Genomic DNA, 6,538 nt, shown 5'->3' on the forward strand with positions numbered 1-6,538 from the left:
CGATCCGAAACGGCCGTCCAAATTTAGCTAGGCTTACGATCGAGTCAGTTTGAGTTTAGCTATCGCGTACAATACTACGACGTGGACGACACACTGTTACACACGCAAGCGCCTGGCGTTGAACTAAGCACGATCGCCTCCTTGTCGACACACGTATGTAAGTTGATTAGCTTTGCTAGGCGTACAGACACGTTCCCCATAGGCCCCTGTGGTGGCTGAACGGTGACTATGAGCGAAGAATCGCAGTTGGTCTTTTTGTCTCCCTTTTCGTTTTCTTTGCGTGTCTGCGTGTTTGTGCGGATGAGTGAGTGATGCTCTCGTTGCGCTGAGTAGCACCGGATTCTTAACTTGCGCTGGGAAGTTTTTGCACTGGGTGCAAACTGTCCGCTTACTCAAGGTTTTTGCGACACAAAGCAGTGCTGATACGAGCCAGTCCTTCGACGCCGAATCTTATCTTCAATAACGTGACGGCTGCAACAGATGAGGCCGTGAGTGTTGAAGAAAGGGTGCTCTGGAAGTCGGTTGGCTTGCAGTGCGAGGGGTGGCTAATTGTGCTGCGTGATAATTAGTCATATTGGGCTTGTGAAGCCATTTGCCACTTCGAGGCTTTTCCTTCTGAGGTAGCCCTTCCCCTTTGGCTTTCACGGGTGGTTTCTCTCTGCTACCTTAGAAGCGTCGTACGGATGTTAGCAGCATTGGGCTCGTTTTCCGTGATAGGCGCGGAAACCCACTTCCCTTTCAGTGAAGGCCCGACACAGCGCGCGCAGGGCCCACTCGCCGAGAGGCATCCCAGTGCGCCTACCATACTGCCTCGGCCGGAGAAGGAAGTTGCAGCTACTTTGGTGCTACCTGAGTAGTCATGTACCGGGGAGATCGTAGCGTAAACTGCATGTCTTGCCTGACTCCCTGCCACGTCTACCATCGAGCACTGTTTTCCTTACGAGTCAGTATTACATAGGCCTCCCTCCTCTAGAAAATGATGCAGAGTGAATGGTTCTTATTGCTCTTGCCCTCAGCGTAGCCCCTTTAACTGTGCAGTGCACCATATCGGGTTTCCTTGTCTTTTATGCCAGGGAGCGCCGCAATTAAGGTGCGCCGGTTAGCGCCGCGGTTTTCGCCTCTAAAGGGAATGTTCTATTGTCTTTGCTCGGGGCGCTGAAATCAAAAGCAACTCCTTGCGACTGCCTCGAATCTTCGGTTATATGGGCCAGTCTTTTCCTCAATCCTTTTCATTTCTCTTTGCTCTATCTTTCGAGCTGCCAGTTGACCTAGCCGTAAGCGGGCACGGCCTGTGGCACCATGTGGTACAGCTGGCTCCGCGTTCCCTTCTGCGGTGGAATCCACCGAAACTGCTAGCGTAGGCAACAGCCGGCACCCAAAGATGTCTAACCCTCGTGTGATTTTACTCTTCTTTCTGTTTGAGGATAACTGTGTGCCTTCAAGTGCTTATATATGTGTGTTACAGTGCGGTTCTGGTGTGTTTTCATGTATTCGGTTATGAACGTTGCTTTCAGAAGTTGAGTGTACACGCACGCCTCGTTTCGCCCTCTGTGTATAGAGCGCGTCTTCGCATTCTATACCCTATCAAATGTACATATCTCTTGACGCAGTCAGCACAGCAGATCATTCACGATTGTGAATGAGAAGTCAAAAACACCTCGCGTTTATCAGAACTTACACGGAGACAGGAAACTTATGCTAAGAGTCAGCGTGTAAAGAAAACTAACTGCCGACAGAATGACAGGTGCTGCCGCCAGCTTCCTATACCGCTGTCTCCGAGATTTTCGGGTTTTCTGCTAGCGCAGAGCTCGGACAGTGACTTTGTTAAAGATGGCGCTAACAAAGTTGGCAATTTCTCCTAGGCTTATCAACCGACTCATCCACGGTGGTAATATTTTCCCCTGGTTTTCTCGCCGGACATTTTTTTTTTTTTTTTCTCGAGAGAAAACACTCGCTCCACTGTGCTGTTAGCCGCATCCACATCGTCGAAAGGAGCCGACCGACAGCGGTTTGAAGCGCAACAACGTTTTGCCTCATTGCACCCTGTGACTTCTCTCCAGGTACATGTGAGATATAACACCGGAGCTTATCTTGGCGTTTCTATTTGCGGTGCTTATGAATCTTCATGAGTTCTTTCTCGACCTCGTTTTGTCGATGAAGCGGTGGGGTGCTCTCTTTTCTCTTTTCATTTACTTTCGCTTAGGCTGGCTGCTTTGCACAAGACTCGGTTCTGGAATACATAGTGAGCAACTTTGACATTTGCCGTCGGAGTGCTCTTTCGCCTATTATAGGTGTTTGTGTTCTGCTCGTCCTGTTAAACAGGCCAACCCGGAGTAATTTACTTCCGCGAAATGCAAGCTCAGAGTTTCCTTGTGAACATCCTGTAGAGTTAACGAAGAGCGCAGTCTGACATCCGCGTGTTTATTACTTTCATGATTCTTATTAAACGCTTCCGTTTTCACGTGCAGGGATACGCCTCAAAACTTTCATACGAAGAAAAGGTAATGTCGGCCACGTTTCCGTGGTGCTACGAGTAAATAAGTATAGTTACGAGCAATTTACTCTGCGAAGACTCAGAAAATACCCTATCAGCCAAGAGTGTAAGGAAGCGCGGAAACAATCCATACGCATTCTGACAGCCCTAATTCTACAAGGAATATTTTACTATCTCGCATCGCTTGCACAAAGAAGCGACAGATGAGCTTTTCACCGGAATCATAATAGGCAGGACCGCCAAAATGACTGTGGCAAACCAGTTATCTGCGTTATAACGACAGCGCTGTTAGTAGGGGCTTTCGCGCTGTACCACGCTTTTTTTTTTTTTTTTTTTTTTTTTTTTTTTTTTTTGCCATACGTGATTGAGCAGTGTGGGAACTAGCTGCGCTACTCGGTCCAGATGTGCCTACGCAACGTTCGAAAGAGGTCAGCACAATTACTTTTTTGAGAACCTGGGCTAAGCAGCTTCTTCTCCTTTGCGGGCGCCAAACATTCGCCTTTCGAGAAACCTTGTGACCGCTCACACTTGCAAGGCGTAATATACGTTTGCGCCCATTGCTTATACATATATCGGTCCGGCTTCTAGCAGCGGTCGCAGAGCTGCATAATTTTCGCAGTGATGCGGTCGTCGATATTCTGAGCAAGTTAGAAGGAGAGTAAAGGGGCACGCACATAAGGAGTTAACCACCGAGTAGTTATATCTCTAGATAAAGATGCGCGCTCAGACTACCCCGTTATGTGCGCGCTTGCTTGAGAAGACGAACATGCCGGGCCATGACATTGACATGTCGCCGTTATTGATGGAAAACACCGCACAACTTGTTGCTGTATAGCTCACGTTTTCGTGATACGACAAGAAACTAGGTGGTCGTGCGTATGAACTATTTATTTATTAGTTGCTTGCTTCTTGAGTGGTCTATACTTTTTTTTATTATTATTCTTGCTTCAGCTCTCTCTGCCTTCCCTTCTGTACATGTACTATTCATGATTAGCCGAATTCACTGCTGGCCCTTAGCGCTACCATAAACTCCAACGCTATCATAAAGTCTTGGCAAAGGCTTTGATAACTTCACTGTTAACTCGTACGGGAAAATGCATCCAGTCTGCGGGTGATGCGTCATGAAACAAAAAAAAAAAATAGATGTTAATGTGTGTGGTGTAGAATAGACAGTGCAGCATCCGTCTGTAAGCCACTAACGATACAAAACGTTATAAAGTAAAGCCTTAACCATCTCCGTAAAGCCAGAGTTTGTCGCTACGGTCGGCTTCTCCCTCTTCTTTTTTTTTTTTTTTTTTCGCAGCGCTAAATCAGAGGTTATCACGAAGGGATATTAGTCAGTGGATGCAGATGGGCCCAAACGCGTAGGCTTACCAGGAACATTTTCCTACACATTTCTAGGGTCAATTGATCTGCGACCTGCGGTACAGAGGAGGCCTTAAATGCACTGGGTGCACCTTTTAAACTTCATTTTCAGAACATCAAGAATAGAGCGGCATAAGTGCACGTCATTTCAGGTGCGTTTCCTTCCCTTTTGTGTCATATAATTCTGCTACTTGAAAGATTCAGGCATACTTTTCTGCGCTTGTACATAATTCGCTCTCCGAATTTTTTCTCTCCCGCAATGGACGGCGCTATAAAAGAAGAAACAAATCAAAATAAGTGAGGTGCCATATCTCGTTCGCGCATATGCAACGCTTCATTTCTCAATGTCAGCCAGCCGACAGCCTTCGTTCTACAAAATAGTTTTCTCTTTCCTTTGCCATCGCGGATGCAGTCTGTAACAGCGTTCTGGAAAGTGGCATTCAAAGCAAATGTTTCCAGGCGAGTCGATCTATAACGTTTCAATGGTGCAATACACAAAAAAACACTCACACGGACACGCGCGCATGTACACATGTCTACGCGTGATAAACAAACAAAATGTATACATATGTACACATAAATATATATATATATATTATACAAAACCTCGAATTCCGCGTTGCTCCCGTGGGGACCGGTGGGCGCAGTAGCGACGCTGGCGCGAACAGCGAGGCGCGCTGCCGGCCGGAGAAGAGAACATGGCACCGCGCCGCGCGCGCGGCAGCGCGATCGCGGCATTGCCCCCTTTTTTGTCCCTCCCGTGCATCCACGGCTGCCTGTAACGGTGTGTACATATGCGAGGCTCGAAACTCAGACTTTCGCCCCTTCGGTCGTTCCGAAATTATCATCAGTGTACGGTTGACCGTGCTGTGACGTTCGCTCTGTTTTTGTTTTTGTTTTTTTCATACATTGTTTTTTCCACCATGTATGTGCACCGAGAGGTCACACTTCTGGCTTCGATACATCACACGGCGAATCCGCGGCGGTGCCTCGCACCGTTCGCGCGCAACACACGCTCATTTGTGTCTGCACATGTACGTCACTTCCTCCTATGGCCTTCATTTCCGTTGATCCAATCAATTGTTCCTCCTTTCCGATGTAGTTCTCTTTCTGTCCGAATAAATTTATTACATCACCTGTTTATACATTTCTTTTTACTGCGAAAGTAATACTATGACACCCAAAGCGAAACCTCAGGTGGCAGCAGCTACGCCTTGAAGAGGCAGCTACGCCCTCCTCGTAAAAAAAAAATCATCCTGCCATGACATTTGAATTCACGTTACCCCTATGCCACGGGCAGGAGCTGCGAAGTCTGGTTGCTCCTTTCATATGGGAGGGTTATATCAGAATCAGCCTGCCAGAACAGTTTGCATTCTCATAGCCCCTATGGCACGTAGGCACGTCCATCCGACTTGGTTGAAGCGTGACTTTATATGTGGGCTGGTAGCTTACGCTCTCGCGTCATACCTTTAAAGGATGAGTTTTAGTGTCAACAATAATCTAGCACCTTACGCAGATATGGCGTGATAAGAAAATAATGTAGCAGGCAAAAGAAGCTTCCGCCATTGATAATAATAATAATAATAATAATAATAATAGGAGTGCGCTAATAAGACAAAAGAGAACGAAGGGGAACACAAATAACACGACACTATGTACAAAGCGCAGTCTTTCAACTCATTGCTTTCGCAATTCAACTAGGGTTAACCAGAGCTACACCACAGCTAATGTTGTTGTTGTTGTTGTTTTCCCTCGCCTTCTTGGCACAGCTGCGGTGAGCTCGGGGATCGCTAGGGATGGCTTCCCAACAGCTCGGGCATTGCCGCGGACTTTGGCGAATGACACGCCCAAGATGTCTTTTCGCAGAAAACTTCTTGATGAGTGCTGTTTCTATTCAACGACGTTTCTTTAAATTTATTTATTTATTTATTTATTTATTTATTTATTTATTTATTTATTTATTTATTTATTTATTTATTTATTTATTTATTTATTTATTTATTTATTTATTTATTTATTTATTTATTTATTTGAAGAAACGTCGTTGAATAGAAACAGCACTCATCAAGAATATATATATATATATCTCTGAAACTAATATTGCTCCTTTAAACCTACTTGAAACTAAATGAATATATACTGTTAAAACTGCGAAGCATTAAAACTACTTTTACTCTCTTCGCTTTTGCTGCACAGACGGTAGTTTGGTAACAAATACGCCCCTGTGCAGGTGTTATTGCCACAAAACACCTTTGACTCGCCTGACCTAGCACTCTAGCAGGGGCGCTAAAGCATGTTCCGTGGTACAGTAAGGCAGGTCGCACAGGCATATACGCACAGTTTACAGGTCTCCTGTCTTGGTTCTAAAATATTCTTAAGCCACGCCGCGGTGGCTCAGTGGTTATGGCGCTCGACTGCTGAACCCAAAGACTCAAATCCCGGCCGTGGTGGCCGCTTTTCGATGGGGGCGAACAGCAAGGCGCCCGTGCACTGTGCGATGTCAGTGCACGTTAAAGAACCCTAGGTGGTCTAAATTTCCGGAGCCCTCCACTGCGGCATCCCTTATAACCTAAGTCGTTTTGGGGCTTTAAGCTCCATTAACCAAGCCAAACTATTTTTTGTTTCCTTAAGTGATGGAATAGAAAGATATTTCATTAAAACTGGGTGCGGAAATGTTCC

The sequence above is a fragment of the Amblyomma maculatum genome, chromosome 1 (genome assembly GCF_055883805.1).
Source record: "Amblyomma maculatum isolate TAMU_Amacu chromosome 1, ASM5588380v1, whole genome shotgun sequence".
Lineage (NCBI taxonomy): Eukaryota > Metazoa > Arthropoda > Arachnida > Ixodida > Ixodidae > Amblyomma > Amblyomma maculatum.